A 27,773-nucleotide genomic window follows, 5' to 3' on the forward strand; every position below is an offset into this window, starting at 1 on the left:
TCTTTGCTGGAAAACAACGTTGATAGCTCTGTCTTGTTGCATTTGTTTCATAACGGTGTCTTCTGAACTTTTGCCAAGAAAGGCCTTTGGCAATTTACCTAATTGGATCAAGGTTGATGATAGGACTGAGGAATTGTGTTGGGAGGTATTTGCTTTAATTTAGCTGGACTACGCTGAGAATGAAGTAATTCTCAGCTGTTTTAATAAAGTTTGTTTATTTTTACACTGTCTGAGTTTCCTACTACCTACTTGGGCCTGGGTCACAACACTCCTAAGTTGTGAGAAGAACTGATCTGAAATACTAAACAGACAAATCCAAACCAACTCTTTTGCTTCTGGAGTCTTTCCTCCCTCACTCACCCCCTTCCCTCCATCAGTTTCCCTTGCAAACTGCTTTTGGTCAGGTAAAAATGATCTTCTTTCTCCCACCAACCCCCATTTCACATTTGTGTCTCAATTAGTCCTCTTGGCTCCTAATTCCCCAACAAACATTCAAGCATAATGTATATGCACAGCAGCTATTTGGTCTACTATCTCTCTCTTGGAAGTTTGATATTTCAGTATAAACTAAGTGGGGGGGAGTCCCTGTTGCAGTCAAAGCCAAAATCATCACAAAGATGCAGTGACCAGTAAGCAGAGTGAGGGTGGGGAGGTTGGGGGACGGAACTTCCCAAACAGACCTGCCTAAGCAGTTTATTGTCCCTGACTGCCTCATTTCTAGGTATCCTAGGCTGTCTGCATGGAAGAATTTCGTCAGGGAAAGAAGAAAAATGTCACGTCCAACCTGGAATAACTAAAGATGGCAGGCAGGGCATGAGAAGGAAGGATGGTCATTAGGACACATCCTTTAAAATTAGCTAGTAAAACACCTTTGTGACATGGCAAGCAAGACAGGAAGATCGGCCTCATATGGTCATCTAATTCAGTATTTTCTATTACAACTGGCAGAAAATCATCTTGGTTCCAAGCTGGGCTGTTTCTAAGTGAGCTGAAGAATTCCCCAGTCACTGAATTCAATCTCAGTACATGGCAGCAGCATCTGGCTAACGTATCTTAATTCAGAAGGAATAAACCTGATTAGCACTTGGGCAAAAGACCATAAGGGAACACTAGTGCCATTGACTATATTGGGAAGCCTAAAGGAGGGCAGGCTACCTATGTCCTATTGGCAAAACCCCTATATTGTAGGAGAAGGCAAAACCTGAGGGCAGAGTTAAAAGAGGGATCAATCTAGAATTCCTACGTAGTCATAAGCACACCCTTGAATTCCCCAGACTATCATCTAAATCCAAGAAGGTGCTAACCATTAGTTGAGGAAATTCCTGTGCATAATAGGCTGTTTAAGAACAAATCATTTTAATTGAACCATGTGGTCCTAGTCTTTTGTGCCTGACATGGATGTATCCATGAAGCAATCAGGAATCTGCACTTCTATACAGTGGAGGGATTCAAATAATTTAACAATCGGTTCTCTGCCCTAATGACCAGCTGGGTAGGCATGGCTCGGTGGTCATATGACTGTGTGGGCGTAGCCAACTCAATATCACTCATGTCGATGGGCGCTCCGCCTTAGCTGTTATACTGTAATGAAGGTTAACCAGACAGGTAGTTTCTGTAAGCAGGGCAATAAAGATTAGGCTAGAAACAGCAGAATGTTTCCTTCCTGCCTTCCTTACAGGATTAGCCCTGTAAAGTGTGTGTGGGGGAGATTTATTCCAACAACCAGTTCTCCAAACTGCTTAGAAAGTTAACAACCGGTTCTCCCAAATAGGTGTGAACTGGCTGAATCTCACCATTGCTTCTTTAGCAAGCAGAACATCGTCCACTCTACTTATTCATGAATCTTACTAAGATTTGGTTTTACTCCAAAGGCTATCTCCAGATCTCACTCATCTCATAAAGTTCAGGGCAAGGTTAAATTCCGACATAACTAAGGTGTAGTTGGAGCAAACAAAGACATGATTCCAACGCAACAATCTTCTTAAGTAGATATTTCCTGAACTGCTTGGTGAAAAGTAAATTTTACTGGCCTATGGCTAATCAATTTGATATGCTTTTGATGGCAAGCAGAATATTTTTAATTTCCCAGCCTTCTTGTAATATTCACTAGCTGGTCCTATCCTTGGCTTCATTTCCCCACCTCCCTAAATTCTGCTATCTTATTATATCTTGGCTGTCACGTATAAAGGGGACTGTTTTAAAGAATATATTGTATTTTATTTTTTGTTCATTCTTTAGATGCCCTGGGATTTTCTTTCTTTCTCTCTCTCTCTCTCTCTTTTTGCAATAATGTAGCTTTATTTCAGGAAACAAGCAGGTAAACAAACCAGGCCTTGTAGGATGGAGAAAAGGAAACTTGAAAATTGTGGGCTTTCATCACTCCGTATTGTAAGTCAAAATATCATTTTGCCTCGTAAATCATTTTTATAGCTTACAGTGTTATCTGAATGCAGCAAACTGTAATTTATTGAAACTGCCATAGTTAAAGAAAACATGACTTAGCATGTTGTAATCCTAGCTGCAACCTGGCTGCGTAAATCTAGAGCAGGGGTTTCCAACCTTGTCAACTTTAAGACTTGTGGACTTCAACTCCCAGAATCCCTCAGCCAGCAAAACTGGCTGAGGAATTTTGGGAGTTGAAGTCCACAAGTCTTAAAGTTGCCAAGGTTGGAGATCCCTGCTCTAGAATGTGGTTGTCTAGTTTCAATTCAAGGTATTGCAAAAAACCAGGCCAGTGTGGAGCCCTTGCTGTGACAAATGGACTCTGCACAAGAGCTAAGGCATCTGTGGAAAAAAAGTCAGGCATTCCAGCCTAGTCAAACACAACATCCTCCCATGAGCTCGAGGTAATCACAGTGGTAGTGAACTGGTCCCAACTGACTGCAATTCATTAGAATAAATCTCCCCCCCCCACATCTGCTTCCCCCTGGGAAGGGCAAGCCATTTTGTTTTGCTCTCACTTCCTTGTCAAGTTGCAGCCCAGCCCAGCAGTCATCATTAAATACCAAGTTGCTCTCGGTAGGATTGGATTTCATGAAGGGGCCATTGTGTCAGTAATTAAATAGCTGCTGTGCCTGGAGGTGTCGGAATATTAGCTATAGAGAGCACAGACCAATTGCCTCTTAGTACAGGCACCTGGGCCTCTTCAAAGAGGAAAAAAATGAGAGACAAATGTGAGGAGACAAGCAGCTTGGCTAGAGGGCTTTGGAACGGCATTTCCGGATCCCCGCATGAGCGTATAGCCGCTTTCCTGTCCAACAGGCAACAAATAGTTAAAGTAGGGAGGGCCCAATCTTGCTAACAGTGGTGTCCCCCAAGGCAGAGTTTTAGGACCCACACTCTTTCTGCTTTACATCAGTGACCTATGCCAGGGGACTGCAAACTTGGCTCTTTTAAGACTCGTGGACTTCAACTCACAGAATTCTGGGAGTTGAAGTCCACGAGTCTTAGAAGAGCCAAGTTTGCAGACCCCTGACCTATGCGATCATATTAAAAGCAGTTGTGGCCTCTTTGCTGATGATGTAAAATTATTTAACACCACTGACAATGCTGCTGCCCTGCAAAGCGACCCTGACTATGTGTCAGAATGGTCGGGCATTTGGCAACTCCAAATCTCAACTAATAAATGCTCTGCCCTACACATTGGCAAAAAATAAATAAATCAGAAGACCAAATACAAGTTGGGCGGAAATGATCTTGTAGACAACCCTCATTTTCTCAAGGACCTAGGAGTACTCATCTCGAATGATCTAAGCCCCAGAGCTCACTGTAACAGCATTGCCAAACAAGCATTAAGAATTGTTAATCTAATCTTGCAAAGCTTCTTCTCCGTTAACATTGTATTGCTAACTGGGGCATACAAAACCTTTGCCAGACCAATTCTTGAATACAGCTCATCTGCCTGGAATCCACACTGTTTATCGGACATTAACACGATTGAGTGGGTTCAGAGGTATTTCACGAGAGGAATACTCCACTCGTCTACTCACAATAGAATGCCTTAAGCCACCAGACTTGAAATTCTGGGCTTGGACTATCTGGAACTGCGCTACCTGCAGTCTGATCTAAGCATAGTACACAAAATTGTCTGCTACAATGTCTTACCTGTCAATGACTTCTTCAGCTTCAACCACAATAATACACAGGCAAACAATCAATCCAAACTCAAGGTAAACTGCTCCAAACTCGATTGCAGAAAATATGACTTCAGCAACAGAGTGGTCAGTGCCTGGAATGCTCTACCCGACTCCGTTGTTACAGCCTCAAACCCTCACAGCTTCAACCTCAAACTGTCTACCGTGGACCTCACCCCATTCCTAAGAGGTCCGTAAAGGGGGCGTGCATAAGCACACCAGCGTGCCTACCATCCCTGTATAACTGTCCCCATTTATCTGTACTTACTTCCTTTGTTTATGTTTATGTTTATACCTATACCTGCTATCTTGCACATGTTTGACAAATAAAATAAATAAATAAATAAAATAAAATAAAATAAAATAAATACTGCAGGTCCCAATGCAGTGGACTGCAGACCAGGATCATCTCTACCATCTCAACTTTCCCTCTAATATAGGCTTGTTAAACTGGCGGCCCACGGGCTGGATGCGTCATGCACAGGCCACACCCACCCAGCTCCACAAAGGCAAAAAATGTTGTGACACATCACAATATGTCACATGACACAATTGAGTTTGACACCCATGTTCTAGTAGGTTAGGATGGTTGAACGACTATTCTGGCTTTTCGGGGAGAGCTCAAGGTGACGTGCATGAGGGATGTCTCTGCTAATTTTGTTTTCCGTTTGAGCTGCTTGGGCTCTCTTTGTTAAAAAATTATAAATTTGGTACATTCCCCAATGCACGGTCACTTATTTTCTTATACAGGTGGGTCCTCAGTTTGCAATCATTCGTTTAGCGGCCATTCAAAGTTACAGTGACACTGAAAAAAGTGACTTTATGACCATTTTGCTCCCTCACGAACATGGCAGCATTCCCGTGATCAAAAACTCAAATGCTTGGCAACTGGTCTGTATTTATAACAGCTGCAGTGTCCCATGGTCATGTGATCACCTTTTGCAGCCCTCTGACAAGCGAAGTGAACAGGGAAACTATATTCACTTAACAACTGCATTGCCAACTTAACAACTGCAGTGATTCACTTAACAACTGTGGCAAGAAAGGTCGTAAAATGGGACAAAACCCATTTAACTGTCTTGGTTAGTAATGGAAATTATGGGCTCAGTTGTGATTGTAAGTCAAGGACTGCCTGTATCACACAGTAAAAACATGCTGTTAATCGCAAGGACATCTGAATGAACAGAGACTTTATCTCTCCATTTTTGCCTGATCCAGCTGGCACAGGTTTTCTAGGGGATTTGGACATGTCCTTCTACAGCAGGGGTCTTCGACCTTAGTAACTTTAAGGCTTGTGGACTTCAACTCCCAGAGTTCCTCAGCCAGCTTTTTTTATAGCATTATAATAAACTATAGGTTATAGTTCTATCTTAGTTCACCCTTTGTTATGTCAGTCCCCTGAGATCAGATTGGTCCCAACCTTGCTGGTTTTTTTTTTTTTTTTTGTAAAGCCATGAAAATACGATTTTGCCTTTCACCTGAGCACCCAGGAGTGGGGGGACGCTTGTGCGTTGGATGTACTGAGTATTATTGATGGATGTGAGATGACCTCTGTGATTGATTTTGTTGTATGGATTTTTATGATTTTTTTTAAATACTATAATTGTTTTTAAACTGTAGTTTTTGCACTGTTTCAAATTGTTCCTCAGCCATCCAGAGTAGTATATTTGAGATGGGTGGCTATATAAATTGGTTAAATAAATAAACCATGGTTGATTTAATATGTGGTTGATTTAACAAACTATAATTGGCTTTGTTCCAGCATACAATAGTAAAACAAATAACTTACACTGGAGGGTCAGATTTTAACCACAGCTCACAAAACTTAATTGCTGCCTTTCCCCTCCTTCCTAAATCACATTTCCTTCATTCCAAGTGCTCTACTTTCTTTCCAAAGAATAAAGTTTGCTTAAAGAGGCACAGAGGCTGGTCTGTTACAGCTCCAATTAGTTACCTCTTTGGTGTCCATCCATCTTGTTTCTCTCAGGCGAAATTGCTGTCAGACAATGACTGCAGTGTTCTCAATTCTGGGATGGCCATAATTTTCTTCACCTTGTTATACTTCACCACCTGCTTCCTCCTGGCCCAGACTGTAAGAACTTCCAATTCCTTTTGATAGGTGACGTGTCATGAGCATTTGTGGTGCATAGGAAGGGTTTTGAAGCTTTGGAAACTTTAAGCTAAATTGCCCTGTTAGCTATTATTATTTATTTACTCCATTTCTATAGCTGCCCATCTGAGTCAATGATAATAGGCGGTTTACAATTCAAAAAATTGGGCATTCTGGAAGGGAAAATGGAAAAAAATATACAATATATCATATTACACATATTGATGGCATGTAGAATCTTGATAGCACAGAATTGGAAACATCCAGATATCCCACCAGATCAAATTATAATAAAAGTATATATGAATGTGCAGAAATGGATAGATTATCAATGGAAATGAAGGAGAGGGAAGATACTGAGTACTATCAGATATGGAATAGATGGTATTCCTGGCTGGACAGTAAGCATAAAATTTTTGTCATGAGACTGAATTCTGAATAGAGGTTAAGATAATCTAAATAAGAATGTTAGTTTAAGATACTTAGAAGTAGAATCTGTATATAGAGGTTAAATAGGATAGAGATACCCATATAAGAAAAGCTGTTATGTGTAATGTAATTTTGATGTGTTTGTCTTTGTTTGCTTTATATATTTTTTGCTTTTGTGTATTGTGTTTTTTTTTGTATTGTGTATTTTAACTTTTGGAAATTCAATAAATATTTTTTTTTTGAAAAAAAAATTACAATCAAAGTACGTTGAGGATTACCTGTATTTATTTTGAATGTTTTTATTGTTATTGTTTTAAAATGTCTTTGTTTTAAAGCAATAAGAACAATAAAAACATCCAAAATAAATACAGGTAATCCTCAACATATAGCCATTTCTTTAGTGACTGTTTGAAATTATAATGGCACTGAAAAAAGTGACATGCCCATTAGTATCCCCATGATCACATGATTAAAATTCAGGCGCTTGGAAACTGGTACGCATTTACAACAGTCACTGTATCGTGGGGTCATGTGATCACCATCTGCAGCTGTCTCAGCTGGTTTCTGACAAGCAAAGTCAATGGGGGAGCCAAATTCTCTTAATGACCGTGTGATTCGCTTAACTGCAGTGATTAGCTTAACAACCATGGCAAGAAAGATTGTAAAATTGGGCGTGACTCACTTAATTGCCTTGCTTAGCAATGGAAATTCTGGTCCCCGTTGTGGTTGTAGGTTGAGGACTATTTATATACATAGCAGATGAGAAACTCCAGATGTTCATTCCTTTCACTGGGAGTAGCTCTCCAGAATTCCAGTCTTGTTTCTGCTTCTAAATTTTTGGGTACAGACCAGAGGTGGTATTCAGCCATTCAGACAGATTCGGGCAAACCGGTAGCGCCGACAATCAGTTGGCCCCACCCCCTCTCTATCCTGCCCTTTATTTCCTGCTTTGTAGCTCATCTCAATTGCGTGGCAAAGCTGATTCCCCACCTTGCTGTTCTACGTACTGTTGCTGACTTGGAAGGTAAGCAACTGAGCTTCTAAATGCTCCATTTTCAGCGCTGCACATAAGCACCTTAAGCATGCAAAGTGCATGTGCTTGCACAAAGTGTGTGCTCACCAAATTGGTTGTTAAACCGGCAGCATCCCACCAGTGGTACAGACCACTAACTGCTGAGCTACAACCTCTTTATATTTTTGTCATTTGACAATTGCTGTTTTCTTCTGTGGGAAGCGGCCCAACCCACTCTCAGAAGAATGAAATATTTTGGGAAATATTAAAAAAGGCAGAATATTATATTTCCCTAAAGGGAGATATATGTTCTTAAGTGAGACAGAAACCAACCTCAGTTTCCTTGCCCCCAAGCAGAAACTGAGACAGCCAGTTTTTAGAAATGCAGATTTGGTAATCCATTCAAGACAGGATATTTTGAAACTCCAGCTAACAAAGGCAGAATGGTAGGATTAGAAAGCAGCCCCTCATCCAAGATCCAACAAAGGAGGAAAGCCATTCGCCACAAGAGGAACTTCCCAACACCCTTTCAGAACACAAGCCCCTCAGGGATGGGTTCTACTTATCTTTACTATCGGTTCGTATTGTGCCCGCGCGCATGCAGATCACTTCTGATGACATTTGGGTCAGTGGACAGAGCCTCCCGCCGGTTTTACTACCAGTTTTATAGAACCAGTGCGAACCGGGGACAACCCACCACTGAAGCCCCTTCATTGCACCACCCCCAGAGCAGTCCAAACTCCAAAGTCACAGAAACCTATAAAAATCCATCCACTCATTCAACCATTTTGTCAGCTGCCCAGAATCACATATGCTTGGTGGTTCTGCTTCATCAATAAACCTTTCTTTCCCATCAGCCTCCATGTTTCCAGTCTCTTTCTCCCACCTTGGAATGGAACCAGATGGCTTTTCCTTCCAACAGTTCTTTAAAAATGTAATTATCACCATTTGATAATTCCTATAATGAGGCAATGTAAAACTACAACACATTGCCCCAGACTTTCTTCAAAACGCAACAAATTTCTGTCTGCTCTCGGTTTCAAAAGTCTTGAATCTCATCTGGGTGATGAGCCTGGATTTTTGCTCTGTAAATACCATTTTGTCATCAGCCTTGTAATGTTTCTGTCTGTTTTCCTACAAATCTGTTGATGCTATCAGGGGTACTGCTTTAGATGTATTAGAATAGAATAGAATAGAATAGAATAGAATAGAATAGAATAGAATAGAATAGAATAGAATAGAATAGAATAGAATAGAATAGAATTTTTTATTGGCCAAGTGTGATTGGACACACAAGGAATTTGTCTTGGTGCATGTACTCTCAGTGTACATAAAAGAAAAGATGCGTTCATAACGAGTTCTAAGGTGCAACAATGATAGTCAGAGGGTACAAATTAGCAATCAGGAAACAATCAATATCAATATAAATCGTAAGGATACAAGCAACAAAATTAATATACTATACAGTCATAAGTGGAAGGAGATGGGTGATGGGAACGATGAGAAGATTAATAGTAGTGCAGATTTAGTAATAGTTCAACAATGTTGAGAGAATTATTTGTTTAGCAGAGTGATTAATTTATCAAGCACTGAGAAAAATCCAGTTTGGTCTACTGTAAGATTTTAAGCTGGGGGAGTGGGGCACTTCAATATCAAGCAGATCATCTCCCTTTTCCAGACTGTGGGCACCCCAGCTCTGTTTCCTGCTTCCACTCACAGCATCTCTAATGAATGAGACAGAAAATGGTGCTGCATTTGTCTACTTCTGCAAGTGCACACTGTGTCACCATCCTACTGCTGCTATTATGATAGCTTCATGCTTCCTTCCTTAATTCTCAGAAGCTTTAGAATTTGATGGAATCAAAGCAAAACAGGCAGGTTCCATAGCAAAACCATGGATCTGTGTTGTGAGAGGACAATTTAGGAAAAGTGATTTTCACTGCAAGTATTTAAGTTTCTACCTGCATGATATTTTACAGAACGCAACAGCAGAGAATCCTGCTCCAATACCCCTACAATCTAAAATTCAATGCACTGACTTGGTCTGTCCATTGCAATGAGCTATGACTTGTTTATCCATGGTTTATTTAATCTACAACCGGCTATGTTCACACAACAAGCCAAGGCAAAACAGATTACATTGGAGGAGTTAGTGAAAGAGTGATTCACAATCATAATTGCTGCACTGATATATGCCCAAACAAATAAACTTGGTTTATATAGCATGCTAAAAATAACGAGTTCTCAATGCAATTAATGACAAACTTAGTCAAGGATGGAATGTTGTCATTATAGCTTGCTGTTAATGTGATGTATAAACCCAGCCACTGGAAACAAGAACCAAAGAGGCAGCAAGAAAATGGAAGATAGGGCAATGATCAATATATATTTATACAAAACTTTTTTGCAAATATAAGCAACCTCAAATCAAAGCCATAGATTGTGGCATTAAAACAAACCAACCATTTTTAAAAGGAATTGACAAGGCATGCAGAGGTTAAATCAAGTAGTGATGCTAAAGAATTGAATATATAAAATATTTTAGTCTTATTTTACCACAGCTTCCTTCTAATTAATAATGTAACATTCTGGGAAACTCAAATATGATGCCAGGCATGCAAAGCTGAAGATGGTTTTCTTTTCCAAATTTCCCCCTCCCCTTTTTGCTATATTTTTTCCAGCTATGCTAGCAAATGGCTTTTTTTTATCCAAATAAACAGCCTCATCTTCAAGTAATTTCATTGTGAAATTTTGTATTTATGATTGGGAAGGAGATAGAGTTAGGGGAGGGGGGGAAATTGAAAAGCTGAAAAAAAAATTACCAGTTATGTAAAGATTTTCCACATATATTTGCTGAATAATCCAACTCTACTAAAAAGGCTCGCGCTAATGAGAAATATGGGCACAACAGAAAAAGACTAAGAGAGGGTTTTTTAAATAGACTCTTTGTGGGCATTTACACAGCGCTTTAGTGCATAAGCTATATAAAGGTTATAGAGGTTGATCTTTGCGATAGTCTGAAAAAGTAATGATTTGCTATAATATAAACTGAAACAACAGAGATCTAAAACCACATTTCTTTATTATAAGAATAGAATAGAATAGAATTTTATTGGCCAAGTGTGATTGGACACACAAGGAATTTGTCTTGGTGCATATGCTCTCAGTGTACATAAAAGAAAAGATACGTTCATCAAGGTACATTTACAACACAATTGATGATCAATATATCAATATAAATCATAAGGATTGCCAGCAACAAGTTATAGTCATACAGTCATAAGTGGAAAGAGATTGGTGATGGGAACTATGAAACGATTAATAGTAGTGCAGATTCAGTAAATAGTCTGACAGTGTTGAGGGAATTATTTGTTTAGCAGAGTGATGGCCTTCGGGGAAAAAACTGTTCTTGTGTCTAGTTGTTCTGGTGTGCAGTGCTCTATAGCGTCGTTTTGAGGGTAGGAGTTGAAACAGTTTATGTCCAGGATGCGAGGGATCTGCAAATATTTTCACGGCCCTCTTCTTGATTCGTGCAGTATACAGGTCCTCAATGGAAGGCAAGTTGGTAGCAATTATTTTTTCTGCAGTTCTAATTATGCTCTGAAGTCTGTGTTTTTCTTGTTGGGTTGCAGAACCGAACCAGACAGTTATAGAGGTGCAAATGACAGACTCAATAATTCCTCTGTAGAATTGGATCAGCAGCTCCTTGGGCAGTTTGAGCTTACTGAGTTGGCGCAGAAAGAACATTCTTTGTTGTCCTTTTTAATGATGTTTTTGATGTTAGCTGTCCATTTGAGATCTTGCGATATGATAGAACCCAGAAATTTGAAGGTTTCTACTGTTGATACTGTGTTGTCAAGTATTGTGAGAGGTGGAAGTATGGAAGGGTTTTTCCTAAAGTCTACCACCATTTCTACGGTTTTGAGTGTGTTCAGTTCCAGATTGTTTTGGTTGCACCACAAGGCTAGTCGTTCGACCTCTCGTCTATATGCGGATTCGTCATTGTCTCGAATGAGACCAATCACTGTTGTGTCATCTGCGAACTTCAGTAGCTTAACAAATGGATCATTGGAGATGCAGTCATTGGTATACAGAGAGAAGAGAAGTGGGGAGAGCACACAGCCTTGGGGGGCCCCTGTGCTAATTGTACAGGTATTTGATGTGATCTTGCTTAGCTTCACCTGCTGCTTCCTGTTTGTTAGGAAGCTTGTGATCCACTTACAAGTCTGTTCCGGTACCTGTAGCTGGTTTAGCTTAGTTAGAAGAATGTCTGGAATGATGGTATTGAATGCTGAACTAAAGTCTACAAAAAGGATTAAAATGCCTTGTAAGAGAGAGAGTTGAGTTCCCACCCAAACTGATTGAAAGCCCTGACAGTAAATTGATAACAGATTATATAGGAGATAGAAAAGATGCATTAACAGTCATGAATAATGAATTACATGACACGGACAGGGAAAGACCCTCAACCCCTTATTGGCAATAAGGAGGTCAGCCAGACCTAACCTTGAGGCTGGTTTGTCCTCAACCCTGATCTACATTGTTTTTTTAATTTATAAGTGGCTCTTTTCTATACTTCTCCCCAAAATGCAAGTCTGCCCCCTTATTATCTGCCTTCTACCTCGTTATTTGGAGTCACTTTAAACTGAATTATGATACCGTATCAAAGGGGCAACCCACCACTTCCTAGTTCTATTCAAATTTCTACTGACAGATGATGTAGACAAAGTCTTAACTAAGAAATAAAATTTTCACTTTTAATTCCATGCTCTCTTTTTGTCTAATTCTCTTCTTGCCTCCTTTGTTTCAGACTCCCAACCTAGCTTGAGATAAATTACTTGTTACATAAGTGGAATAAATAGGATTTTTAAAAAATTAACATTACAAATGTTTGAAAGCAGCAAATGGTAAAACCTAGCTAAAGGTATAGGCTGAGGTTGTTGGGACAAGTGACTAAAATGTTAGCCAAATTAATATGCAAATAATACAAATGCTAGACAAATTAATATGCAAATCAGTGTGCAGATGTGTTCTCTTTTTTAACCATGAGGTCTCATAGTTGCAGAAGAGAGAGACACACACAAATGGTATACCAAAAGTCAGGCCTCACAGGCCAATCAAAATTTGCTGTATTAATTTTGTTAATTAATATTTCTTTTCAGTGAAAATGTTACTATACTTAGGAATGTGCAAAGGTCATCCATCAGGTAAGAAAGTATTTAGAGGAAAATGGCAACTGTATTTAACGTAATTTATATAATACATTGTTTATGGGGCCTGACGTTTGGTACACCATTTGTGTGGATGTGAGTGTGTTTTAGGGAAAAGAATCTTTACTGGATAAAAACCATAATGTTCTGAACAATTTTATCAATGTACAGTCAGATTTCTCAATGCACTTATTCCTAAATTAATATGTATAGGACAGATAAAAAGATGTATAATCTTAGACCAGAATATCAAATAAATACACAATCATTAGAAAGTAGAAATTAATTAGTAAAACTAATACTAAAACCAAATCAATATATCTAAACTTCCAAAATTTTAATTTTAAAATTTAAGAGAGGTCATTCAAATGAATCCTGTAGGAACTGTAAGAATAAATCCTCAGAGCAAACACCCCCCACCCCAATTTTGCAAGGTTTAGCATTTCTGTCAGCTTATAAATATTGCATACAACATTAGTCTGGATATAGTATACTGAATGGGAGTCTCATTTTTTTTTTTTAAAAGTGGAATGTTTTGAAAAATTATCTTAATATAGAAATATAAAAGCAATTATAAAAAGGAATGTGGAATGTGGGGAAAGTGATAAATTACTCACCCAGAGGTGAATACCCTACAATCCTACAATCTCAGGCCTATGAGAAATCATGTTTTGGTCTGATACCCAACCTTTAAAGTTGCTTTTCCTAAAAATACAATAGTCAAACATAAATAATAATAAAACAGTAATAGGGTGAGATCCTGGATATTAAGAGAATTGTTTCTGCAAAACATCTGGATGGCACATGGTTGGGAAAAGCTAGTCAGGCTAGCTTAAAGAATCCATAAAAAATTGGAAATAAGGAAAATTGCACATTTGAAAGGGGGAGGTGTCTCTTAGAGTTGTTTGCTGATGCTGATGCTGCTTCCCGTCAACACAGTGTTTTACTGCTACCATCAATTAGCGTAGCTGATGATAATTTGGAGCAATACCAATTAAACAGCATGCCAGTGCCTCAACTGCATTCAAGGTGAGGAAATGCAATTACACCTTGGGAGAAGGGGCTGTTTGATTTCCCCAACGGCCGAAGTAGGCAGGACCCACTAGCAGACAACTGCACCCAGCAATGAGGGCTGGAGTTTCATTTCCTCTGCTGAGAATTTGCAGCATCCACCCAGCTGGCGTGCAATTAATTAATCAACTAATAATCCTTTGAGGAAAGAAGGAAAGCACAGAGCATAAAGAACAAATGCAGGATTTCTGCCTCACTTCTGGTTGACATCCAAAGGCTCAAGATCCAAAGATCCAACTGGGAATGGGCAAAATGTAGCTTGTTGGAAGAAGGACTCTGAAAGTAAATCTTGCATCTCCTCCAAAGGGTAAAAGGAGGCATAATTTTGCTTTTCCCAGCTTAAAAGAACTGGATCACAAGGGTCCAGGTAGAACTGCCAGTTGGGTTCTATAAATCTGTAGCATAAAAGGCTAAAGAACAAGGAAAAGGCCTTTGTCAAAGGTCTGGAAAACCATTGCCATTTCATGCAGGTGTCTCCAAATGTGATGGATGCCCTTAATTATAGGACTTGTAATATAACACAATAGGAGGGCACCAAGCTGAGAAAGGTTGCAATAAACCATGCTGTGTAGAAGGGCAGGTAGTCTGACTGGGGACGAGGCAGGTTTCTGCAGGACAAATGAAAGCAGCAGATGGCGGCATACAGCCCTATAGTCTTCAAATTAAATTTAAAGTAATTTAATTTGTTTTTAAAAAATGGCCTACACTTTGGGAGTTAGCTAAAATATTGCATGGAATCTCTGGATAAATTACCAAAATTTATTTGAATATTTTCACTTCAGATATCAGGACGATCCCAGCTCTGTTGGCCTTTTGTAAGGCAGTGAAGGCTTGTATGGCCAGGCTGAGTCCCAAATATGTTAAGGACCCAGTTTCCTGGTGGTATTAATATTCATAACAGTTTTTCATGGTACCATATATATTTATTTTGTACTAATTTAAAAGTTTTCATATTTTATGAAGTATGCTGCCCAGAGTCACTTGTTGAGATGGGTAGCTATAGAAATCAAATAAGTGCAAATAAATTTTTAAAAATCCTATTTCTGGGCCATTTTACAAGAGTTCATGATAGCCCTGGAAACGTTGCCAACTCCTGAAACAGAGCAATGGATATATTTCCCCTGTATAATGCACATTTTCAGGCGGGGCGATCAGATACTTGGTCTTGTGTCAGACAACTCAAAGATTTAGCATTTGGACGGCTTCTGTTTCAGAGAAGTAACACATCTGGGTGGCAAAAATTCAGACAATCATTGGGTGGCAATAGCGCTTCCTGTATCTCTTTGATTCCACCGGGCATTTTGCAGTCCAGATTAATCAGCCTTATTCTTCTCCAGTTATACGGGGTGGTGAGAGGTGGTATTCAACCGGTTTGGATCAGTTCACCAGAACTGGTAGCGGAAATCGCGGCTGGGCCTGCCCCGCCAGCCCCAGCTCTATGCCATCCTATTTAGGCACATTTTTGAGGCCAGGCACATGTGTGGAAGGCACGCATGCCAGCAAAGCACATGTATAGAAGGCCGGGCACATGCATGGACAGGGAGCATGTGCGGACGGGGCGTGCTCTCACAATTGCCAAACGGTAGGGAAAGTAAGCGAATACCACCCCTGAGGAAGGTGCTTGGAAGAAATAAGAGTAAATGGAGGTGCAGAATTCTTTTGGCTGGCCTACAGAGAGCCTTGGGAAGGCAGAGACTGTGGCAGGAAACAAACTAGTAGGTGAGGTAGAATAAACTGAAGCGTGAGGTAAACTTCCCATGTTATCTTTTCTTTTGATACCTATCCACATAAATTTGAAAAGTTCATTATCAGGACAGTACTTACTGCATGACTTGCCAGTATAAAAGCACATATCCAACATGAATAAGAATGAGGGCTGGGATGAGTACAAAGCAAACTCTCTATTTTTGAGGGACAAAAGTGGGCAGGTGTCAGCGTTCCAGAAAATCCCCTCCTGCAGAAAGGACTCTGAAGCAAACATCTTTCAAAGTTCTTTTACTAACATAGGTAAACTGGCACAACTGGATAAACTCCAGATCTGGGGATCTGGGTTTTTCCTCAGTAAGACAAACTCCAAAATCCCCACCCTCATGACCCCTCTGCTGATCACATGCTCCAATCTTCAACCGTCCCATCTCGAGACATCATTCCGGCCACTCCTTCTCCAGATGTAGGCTCGGCCTGACTGTTGTGCCTCGCCCGCCCTCCTCTCCTCAGCCAGGCCCCTCCCATCTCCTGCTATCTGAGCCAGAGACTGATAGTGAAGAAGAATGGCCTGGCATGCCTCCAGCCCCCAGCCCTGGCACCATGCCCGGACAGACTGAGAAAACAAACCTCCCTACAGCGTGTGAGTACGAAGCCAGCCACGAGCTAGAATTGCCAGCAGCTGAGCAGGAGGACGAAAAGACACAGTGGACAGATCCCCGCTTCCGGAGAATGGAGAGGCGACGTCAGCAAAAAGAAGGGAGGGGCAGGCCTGGATAAGTGCTGAGTCATGGAGCCACACCCCATGGCCTATATAAAGGATCTGCTTTTTGGCATTCCTTGAGTCAGGCAAAGTCTCATCTGGTTGCTGAAGTCACACCTTGGATTCCTGCCTGCCCTGAGAACTCTGACAGGAATTTGGCAAAGCTGCAGAGGCTTCGTGGCCATGCTTGATACAGACTTCCCAGACCCGGCTGTCAGAGGAGGAGTGGGACACGTCATTGACCTTGACTGGCAGGAAGAATGCTATTATGTCTAATGGCCCCTTCTACCAAAAAACCTCTCCTAATTTCCCACACATGGGAAGCCTCTGGCCTAGTATGGCTTCCAAAGCTGACAGCAGTGGGGAGAGTCTGTACAGGTTTGGTTCTCTGTTCTAATTTCTTTTTAGTTGTGGGTACATTCACTTGTAAAAAAAATTCCCACAACTCTGCCTTCCTTCTGGTATTTTAATGCCTATCTTATTTGCTAGGCCTTATCAAAGTAGAGCTACCTATAATTCTGCACCCATGCCTGGTGTGTATGAACTGTCCATAATATTAGATTCATTGCACTGCGTTTTGTACTGGTGCGTTCCTGTATTCTTTAGCGTCTAAAGTATATCTCTTTTATTTCAAATTTTTATTTTGCATTTGCAAAATAAAAAGTGGTTGAGTTGTTTGGCTGCAATGTTTCCTGTCCTCCTTGCCAATTTTTCTTTCTATTGAAGTTAATGATTGTTACTTAGCCAGAGTTAAATTGCTTCCAACTTTCTTTTGAAATATGGCCAGTATAATACTGTTCTGCTTCGTGGTGTGTCTGCCTGACTGTTAGATGACGAGTGACTTTTCAAAAACAATATTTGCATGGATTTCAGTTAAATGGATGGGTGGCAAATTAGCAAATGAGCAAGATTAGTAAAAAACTAAAAAGGCTAGACTTTAATTTGCTTACTGACATACAATTTGTTTGTTGACCAAGGGGAGAAAAAAATCACTTGCTTTTCTGATTTTAGTAGCAAATAGGCATGCAAAGATTAACAGGTAGCACCAAATACTGTAGGCAGAAGGGAGCATCAATTGCAACAGAGATGAAACCACAAATTCAGATTGGTATTGAAGTACAGATTCAGAAGCCAGGATGATCATCACTTTGTGTTTTTCATTTTTTAAAAAATAGCTAAAAAGCTGCTTACTATAATTCTGACTCGAGAAGAAAACAGAGATAAAAGGCTTCACCAAGGTGGCTCGCAGATCCAAAATGGAACAACTTCCACCCAACTGATCAAGAACCTGTCAGAGCGCATGCAGGAGGCGGGATAGATGGTAAAAACAGCCTGGTTAGATTTTCTGGGGGGCAGAGTAGTTGGAAGTACCTTTTGCTCCATGGGGAGAAAAGACTTGTGACCTCAGTGGGGCAATCCGAAGCCTCTGTAGTCTTTGATTTCTTTTGTTTCTTAGCAACATCTAATGCCTCTAGTTCCAGTAGAATTTACTGGAACAGCTATGAAGGCCTTGGAAAAAGATATTCAAATGCCATGATGTGTCTACATCTATAACGATCAGAATTCTACAAACACTCTATTTCCTTTGACACACAATGGCAGCAAAAATTGGACATTGAAGAAGCAGGATAAGAAGACCAATTATGCCTTTGAAACACTGATGTTGGAGAAGACTCCAGAGCAGAGGTCTCCAGCCTTGGCAACTTTAAGCCTGGTGGACTTCAACTCCCAGAATCCCCCAGCCAGCAAAGCTGGCTGGGGAATTCTGGGAGTTGAAATCCACCAGGCTTAAAGTTGCCAAGGTTGGAGACCCCTGCTCCAGAGAATACTGTGGACCGCCAAGAAAACAAACCCATGACTCATCAATCTGGAGTTGTTATTTAAGATACAAATGACCAACTAAAATAATCCTACTTCAGACATGCTACTGGTATGTTGGGATCTACCTTTCTGGAAAGAAATCTAGTGCTGGGAAAGGTGAAAGGAAGGATGACCAGCAAGCCGCAAAGTGAATAGACTCGTTTACAATGGCAATGAAAATAGGGTTGAAAGACCAGATGAGGGATAGATTTTCATGGAGAAAATCTATCTGCGTGATTGCTAGGAGTCAAAAATAACATGATAGCATCTAATCAGTCAATCAGCCAGCATGGAAATAGAAACATGGACGTTGAAAACAACCATTGCACTGACACTAACTATGAGCTCTAATAGAGCTAATAGAAAGGGAAACAGGCAGCTAATATCACCAGGGAAGTGAGGCTCTCAAAAACATGTTGCATTATATGTTATATAAGATATGCATTTAATATTCAAGGAACACCTACTGTGACATAGTTAAATTACGCTTGAAGGTACCTCTTTGCAACCTTAAACAAGGTTTCTTTTCCTCTCACCCAAATTAAGATACATGTTTTGACAAGTGTTATTTTTAATTAATCATTTTAACTTAGTGTTTTGTTTTTCAATTTGATTATAAGTTGCCTTAGAAATACTTTATGAGGAATGATACAGAAATACTTCAAATAAATAAAAGTATATTTGCTTGTTGTATGGCATACTATCTTATTTCTCTTCTTCCACCTCCACATCTCAAACCCAGGGTTAATTGCCAGATTATAAGAGGAGCTAAGTTGGATCAGATCAAAAGCCTACATAGACGAGCATTTTTCTCCTACAATTGCCAGTTCAAGGGCAACCTGAATGCAACAAACTTCCTCCTGCTTGTGTTCTTGTGGAATTGAGAAGCTTACTGTATCAGGGAGGTATATAATTATCATGATTAGTTGATGATGATAAGCATTATCCTCCATTAATTTGCCTAATCCCTTTGTTAAAGTCCAAGTCTCTCTCTCTCTCTCTCTCTCTCTCTCTCTCTCTCTCTCTCTCTCTCTCTCTCTCTCTCTCTCTCTCTCTCTATATATATATATATATATATATATATATATATATATATATATATATATATGTTTTCTGAGGTTTTCGCGGGTGTTTGTATGTAGGTCTTTGGTTATTCGGGTTATTCCTGGATGTCTTAGTCTACAGAAAATCCAGTGGCTCCCTAGGACACACCATCTACCAGAAGAAAACTCTGGGTTTTGAGTGGCTCAGACTGCTAAGACAGTCTGTTATTAACAATCTGTAGATAGACTGTTATTAACAGTTATTAACAGTCTATTATTAACAGCAGCTGCTTGCAATTACTGCAGGTTCAAGTCCCACCAGGCCCAAGGTTGACTCAGCCTTCCATCCTTTATAAGGTAGGTAAAATGAGGACCCAGATTGTTGGGGGCAATAAGTTGACTTTGAATATAATATAGAAATGGATGAAGACTATTGCTTGACATAGTGTAAGCCGCCCTGAGTCTTCGGAGAAAGGCGGGATATAAATGCAAATAAAATAAATAAATAAATAAATAAATAAATAAAAGAAAAAAGAAAACACACACAAACCGCTATCTGCACACACTCGCACACCACCACCCAGCACAGATCAACTCCGTAGCCAACACAACACCTAAAAACTGAACTACACACTCTTACTAACGTACTAACATCCAATGGATTCCAAAGAAATAAGATTACCAAACTAATCCATAAAGAAACCCCCACTAAAATCCAAGACAGAGAACAAGAAAATGGCAAAGCCCTCCTCCCATATATAAAAGGCACCACAGACAGAATCAGCAAGATCCTCCACAAACAAAACATCAAGACAGCATTCTGCACAAACCGAAAAATATCCACCATCCTAAGAAACCCCAAAGAAAAAATTGAGTTAGAAAATCAAGGAGTATATGAAATCCCATGCACTGCCTGTAGCACCACATACATCGGACAAACTAACAGAAGAATAAGTGCACGCATTGAAGAACATAAGAACTCAGTCGGAAAAGAAGAATCAACTTCTTCCCTGGTCCAACACCTTAAAGCCACAGGACATAAAATTGACTTTAAAAATACCAGAACTATCGCCAAAACTGAACACTTTAACAACAGAATAATCAGAGAACCCACTGAGATAGAAAAACGCCCACACAGCATGAATAAATGAGATGATACCTCCCGCCTACCAGCCATTTGGAAACCCGCCCTCATCGACAAACGAGTCCCTAACACGAAGAATGATGCAAGACCCACACTCATGGGTGCCACACAGCATGTCACCACCACACATCCACGTGGAAAGCAGACTCAAACCCAGACCGATGATGAAGCACGACCACGGACCAGAAGCCAGACTGCAGCTGTATCATTAGCCATTTCAAACCCCTCCAATCCATACATGCAACAGACTGACACGCACCATGAAGATGTAGCACGACCACGAACGCGAAGCCAAACAACAGCAATGCAGCTCACCAACTCAAATCCCCCTGCAACTCAGACTAACCTGAGCACAACCAAGCCCCCCCACCCAAACAGAACACCCCCCCAGCCAATCAGAGCACAGCCAACCCCACCATCCAATCAGAGCACAGCCAAACCCCCAACCAATCAGAACACACCTCCACCCTATCAGAACACAGCCAAGCTCCCAACCAATCAGTTCAAACCCCCACTAGCAGTTAAAAGGAAGAAACAGCTACGATCACACATTGCTCCTAGAAGCACGAAGTATGATGAGTGAGACCTCCTCGAAATGTCGCTAAGATACTCTCAACCAAGACTCAAAAATGCCTCTCAAGACCCAAAAATGCCAAGACCTACACACACACACACACACACACACACACACACACACACACACACACTTCTATAGATTAAAAGTATGTATCATCAATATTCTTTCTATGTATCTGTTCAGCTCCAATGGATAAATCCAAGTTCTAGGGAATAAAACTTCTCTTCTTTCCTACACTTGATAAAACTTTATAAATCACTATTATATCACTCCTTTTTCTAGATTAATCCCCATCTCCACCCCTCTGTTATATTTGTTACCACTTAGAGATTTTCTGTCTAAAAGATCTGCAATGTTCTTTTTTGAGATGCAGACCAAAATTATATGCAACATTCCAACTGTGGTCACATCACCGAGCTGTTATGATATTGCCAATTTGATTTAAAAATATTTTTCTATTGAACCCCAATACAGAACTTGCCTTTTCCACAGCAGCTGCACAGTTATTTGACCTATTGATTCAATGTCCACCTTACCATATGATTTTCTTCTCCAATCATTTTTGCTACCTTAGCTGTTGCTGTGTACTGGATTTTTTTTTAAACCTTAAAGTTATTCGCTTTGCATATAGTTATGGACTGTATTTGCCGTTTGAATCTCATTTCCCAATGTAATATATATCAAAAGTTGCCAAGAGATCAAGAAAGATAGAGAGAAATGTATAGTGGTAGGTCACTATAGCAAGAGCAGTAACAATGTCCACATCTTCCCTAAAGCCTATCTTTACAAATTTTTACATTGAGTTACTTGCAAACAACAGGGTCATTCAAATCTCCTGCATGCCAATACCACCCCACTCCTCCAGCCCTAGGGTTCTGCCCAGAGGTGGGTTTCAGCAAGTTCTGACCAGCTCTGGAGAACCGGTAGTGGAAATTCTGACTCGCCCCACCCCCATCTATTCTCTATCTCCCAAGTCCCACCTAATCGGGAGGAAATAGGGATTTTGCAGTAACCTTCCCCTGGAGTGGGGTGGGAATGGAGATTTTATAGTATCCTTCCCCTGCCACGTCCACCAAGCCACGCCCACCAAGCCACACCCACAGAACCGGTAGTAAAAAAATTTGAAACCCACCACTGGTTCTGGCTGATGCAAGGCTGAAACCCCCATGGGAACACCTCCCCACCCCAGTCCTATTATTGTAATCTTAAAAGTCAATTTCCTTGTCTGGGCTATTGTGAAGGGCTGATAGAAAGTCAGTAGTACTTTTATAGTAAAGCTTATCTGAAATGTTTCCTCTCATTATTTTCTTGGCCCTGGTGTAGGGCCCTCTTGCCTGGCCATTGCCTTGGTAGTAGATTTTCCTCCAGTCCCTCCAGTCCATTCTCTCTTTCCTCTGTACCTGGAAAAAGTGCAGGGGGCTAGAAGACTGAATAAGTGTAATGTGTCAAATCAGCCTTCCCCGAGCAGAGCCTGCCTCCATGTCCTGCCATCTGTCCACCTGTCCATCAGAACTGAAATGATCCTATCTTTTTCTCCCCCATTGCTTTAACTTCCAGTTTCAGACCATATACCTCCAGGCTTGGAAGCTTTTCATTTCACAATCTTCACCAATTATAGATGCCACTATCAACCTTAGAGGAGGCCTCGGAAGCTGCTGTTCCACAGGATTCAGCCACTCCCCTTGGTCCCTGAAAATGGTCTAACCCAGGGGTCTGCAAACTTGGCTCTTTTAAGACTTGTGGACTTCAACTCCCAGAGTTCCTCAGCCAGCTTTGAAGCCAGTTTGCGGAGTTGAAGTCCACAAGTCTTAAAAGAGCCAAGTTTGCAGACCCCTGGTCTAACCATTCAACTAACATTCAACCGCTTTAATCTAGATTGCAGAAAATATGACTTCTGTAACAGAATCATCAGTGCTTGGAATACTTTACCTGACTCTGTGGTCTCTTCCCATAATCCTAAAAGTTTTATCCAAAAACTTTCTACTATTGACCTCACCCCATTCCTAAGAGGACCATAAGGGGCGTGCATAAGAGCACAAACGTGCCTACCGTTCCTGTCCTATTGTTTTTCTTTTCTTCTTCCTATATATATGCTTATACTTTCTTATATTTACTCATATATGTGTTTATTTACTACATAATCTTTTTGTATGATACCTACATATATTGTTGTGACAAAATAAAATAAATAAATAAAAATAATAAATAAATAAACTTCCCTCCTAGCAACATATCAGCTGCCAATCAGAGCCTCATATCAACTGGACTCCTAGCAGCAAACACCTAACCACCAATAAAATTAGAGATGAAATCTGGATTCAGCATATGATCTTTCATACAATTGCACTAAAACATAATAGGGTTTGATTTATTTTGGCTTAGAAAAAGTGGCTTATAAATCATGCTTTATGACTTAATTTTAGCATTAAAAAAGTAATCACATTCACTTAATGAATGTGATCATTTAATGATCTAGGACAGGGGTGTCAAACTCCATTTTATTGAAGGCCACATCAGGGTTGTGTTTGACTTCGGGGCCAGGGTGAGTGTGGCCATCTCGACGTCACTTGTGTCGGACCTGTGGTGGCCTGAGTGCTCTGCCAGCAAAAACAGAGCTCAGCGCTGGCAGAGGGTTGCAGGAGGCTGTCGCAGCGCGACCCTCCTGAGCTCTATTTTCACTGCCAGAGGCACCGCGGGCCGTCCTGCACTGTTTCCAGGGCAGCCCCACAGGGCAGATCTAAGCACCCCATGGGCTGGATGTGGCCCATGGGCCTTGAGTTTGACACCCCTGATCTAGGATCTTCCAGACAACCCCTGTAATGTCCTAGGTTAATGCACAATAGTAGGATCTAATGTTACGGAACACTTATTTGTTAAAGACTGAGAAAGATGTTGAGACTCTAGAAAGAGTGCAGAGAAGAGCAACAAAGATGATTAGGGGACTGAAGACTAAAACATAAGAAGAACGGTTGCAGGAACTGGGTATGTCTAGTTTAATAAAAAGAAGGACTAGGAGAGACATGATAGCAGTGTTCCAATATCTCAGGGGTTGCCACAAAGAAGAGGGAGTCGGGCTGTTCTCCAAAGCACCTGAGGGTAGAACAAGAAGCAATGGGTGGAAACTGATCAAAGAAAGAAGCAACTTAGAACTGAGGAGAAATTTCCTGACAGTTAGAACAATTAATAAGTGGAACGATTTGCCTGCAGAAGTTGTGAATGCTCCAACACTGGAAATTTTTAAGAAAATGTTGGATAACCATCTGACTGAGATGGTGTAGGGTTTCCTGCCTGGGCAGGGGATTGGACTAGAAGGCCTCCAAGGTCCCTTCCAACTCTGTTGTTATATTATATTAACATTTGCAATGTTATTTATCAGCACATTAAAAAATGCCAGCAAATAACAACTGCAATCATATGGTTGATTATTTAAATTTTATATCCTAAGAGAGAAGACCCAAACTATTAGCAGAGTGTTTGCCCTTCCAGAAGTCTCTGCAGCAAGTACACTCAGATGAATATTGATTCTAGATTTTGAAGACCATAACCTGAGTGTGAGTTAACATCTGTATATATTTTAAGTAAGATAGAGAACAAGAAAAAGAAAGAAGTACAGAGAAGCTGAAGGTGCTCAGAGCCAATGAGAATGCCAAGAGTGAGCCAGGCAGCCTTGGCAAAGAAAGTCAGGAACCGAAAAAGTTCAGGTTAGCTAAACCAGCCGTGGCCGAGAGACACTTTATGATGGAAGGGGTTAAAAAAGGAAGGGAAACTTGGCTGGAAAAATATACTTGAGCTTTGTCTTCCCACAACTTAGAGACAGTGGGAATATCCTTATAAACTCTTCACTGGGGCTTGTAATAAGGAACACTAAGAACTAGAGGGAAAATTGGTTCTTGCAAGTCCACTCAATGACATCATGAGAATTCATACAGAAGTAAGAAGTTCATTCCAAGTGAGATACTGTAAGCTCCTCGGTAAGCTGAAGCATGTGATCTCACAGCCTGTACTTTTTATCACAAGTCAAAATCAGCACCAAATATGAAATAACTGTAGCTAGTTCTGATCATAAATCCTAATGTTTGTCTCTTGCCTTGCTTCAAGAATCTGCAAGCATCTTTTAGCTTTGAGATTCAGAACTATGGAAAGTGACAGTATTTTGAAGGGAGGGATATGTTAGCAGAAGAATAAGAGATAACAGCCGAGTGAAAAAACAAACTGGTGCTCTGACAGATAAGAAAGTCAAAAGAGTCACGTGATGACAGATGAAAAGCATAAGGAAAAAGCTGATGGCAAGACTATTAGATAGAGCAACTGTTCAGTATTTTTCAGCTTATTCATAATAAATAACAGTGTGCCTATTATTTTAACAAACCAGCCCGATCTGGCTGTTATTTTTGGCGGTCTGATCATTGTTTTGCTTATTGTTGCATTGTCTGTATTTGTATCTAATTGCATTTTAATTGATTTTAAAATGTATTTATTAATTTCATACACCATCTGGGACGCTTAGCATAGTAGGCAATGGCTCTATATTTAAAATCAATAAATCTCACCCCCTGAACTTTTTTGAATTGCGCACCTGAATATATAAAGGGGGGAGGGGCTTATGATCACTCTATGCAAATTATTGGTGACTGCAAATCATTATTTTAGGAATCGGCTGAAGGATTTATGCTGTGACCTTTAAAAGGCAAAGACTTGGAATGTCACTATCTAAAGTCTAGTACATGCTGTACTGATTTTACTTGTTGGAGGAAATTTTGTCCAGAAGCCAAAAAAAAAAAAAGTTCCACCAACTTTAACAAACAGTATAATGGCATTTCTAAATAAATATTCCTTATTTATTTGCAAATAAGAAATTTGATTTCAGAATGGTGTGTGAGAAATGGACAAATAGCCTACTGGACTACCAGAGTCCAAACGTCTCAGAAGGATAGCAGGCCCTAAAAAAGCTACATGAGCCAAACTTTAGACAGAAAGATTTCAAAGTGCATCAGAACTATTTGTAATCCTGCTGAGCTGTTGCTGTGAAATGTGATTTCGCAAAGTACGTGGTTTTGAGATACATTTGGCACCAGAACATTGAAACTGTGAGAATTAGGGAACTGAAAATAGCTGATGGAGAGAGGTTTGAGATGTACACGGGTGTTTGCAGAGAGTGACTGTCAGTAAGAATGTAAGAAAGAACACTGAAGTGAAACTATGGAATGCGTATGTCAGTAAAAAAGAAGGTACAAGAAATGTGGCTTGAGATGAGAATGGTGTCCTTTGCCCAATAGCAGTCCTTGTAGGACTTGCCATGTATCATTGGACCCCATTGCAAGGGTTTAATAGTGTAAGCTTTTGTCATGAAATTGCATTGCTATGATAGCTGTTCGTGTTCCAAATTGCTCATGAAATAAACCTCTGAATCTTAAAGTAAGATTTTTTTGCTTGTGGTTTCCTCTTTGGTTTTTTATTGGGGTCTTTTGATAACAGGTGTATTTTACTATCTATTGTGTCTCACTTCTTTGTAAAGCACACAATTTGCTGGGTTTTTTTTATTTGAATTTATATCCCGCCCTTCGCCGAAGACTCAGGGCAGCTTACATTGTGTAAGGCAATAGTCTCATTCTATTTGTATATTATATACAAAGTCAACTTGTATTGCCCCCCCAACAATCTGGGTCCTCATTTTACCTACCTTATAAAGGATGGAAGGCTGAGTCAACCTTGGGCCTGGTGGGACTCAAGCCTGCAGTAATTGTAATTGCAGGCAGCTGTGTTAATAACAGACTGCATTAGCCTGTTGAGCCACAGTCTTGCCATTTGCAGAACTGAATATTCTGCAGTTCGTGTAAATACCTGCATTTCTACAGGCTATTTATTTATTACATTTATTTGCTGCCCATCTTGCCAAAAGCCACTCGGCAAGGGTGTTAATTCTGAACAAGGTCAGAGGTGCAGACTTTGGGATTTGGGGATATCTTTGTGATTTTGAATGTTCTATTAACCTGCTGTAGACTGTCTGCTAGTTTGAATGAGTCCTGCTGTTTACTACGGTAGTAATTAGGTATTTGACATGCATGCGTGGAGAGGAAAAACTAGGGCCAACACATCCAAAGTTTATTTAGGTGAACGCATCCAAAACTGAATGTAAATTTGGTTTCAACCTGCGTTCTCATTGAAAGTTTATACAGGTAAACAGACTATAGGCTTTGTCTGTCAATTGTGATTTGAGGAATAGGCTGCAATGTCTGGGTTCAAATATTACACTATACTAGAAGCCAAAAATTACTTTGTGCTCAAAGTCATAAACATATACATTGTATTAGGACAGAATGTGCTATGTAAATCCAGCCATGATCTGTACATACCTACTTCCATTAAGGAGGTCTCTTTTCCTGAAGGAGGATAATAAATGGCAAGCTATTTTGAATCACAAAATTAAAATTAAAAAACCTAAGCGCAATTTAGCATCACTGAAAGTGATTGAGTAATTAAACTGAGACATTAGTTAATTAATGTATGGAGCCGGGAATTGGCTGACTTAATGACAATATAAATACATTTTGCCATAGCAAAAGATAATGGAAAATGGTTCCTGGAAAGATATACAGTATATATACACAAAGGCTGTTTTTTGCTATTAGAGATTCCGAAGAAAAATAGATCTTTTGTTGTAACTCAAATTTCAAATCCTTTTGCGTCCACTTTATTATTACAGCATAGAGAAAAATG

The 27,773-nt window shown here is 40.2% G+C and overlaps 1 protein-coding gene across 1 annotated transcript in view; it reads right to left on the reverse strand.

The window, feature by feature from the left end:
* The window catches only part of ASIC1 (acid sensing ion channel subunit 1), a 348,048-nt gene that overhangs the window by 320,141 nt on the left and 134 nt on the right, over positions 1-27,773 (reverse strand). The gene's annotated exons all lie outside the window — the stretch shown is intronic.

Source organism: Ahaetulla prasina, chromosome 2, assembly GCF_028640845.1.
Source record: "Ahaetulla prasina isolate Xishuangbanna chromosome 2, ASM2864084v1, whole genome shotgun sequence".
In the NCBI taxonomy this organism is placed as follows: domain Eukaryota; kingdom Metazoa; phylum Chordata; class Lepidosauria; order Squamata; family Colubridae; genus Ahaetulla; species Ahaetulla prasina.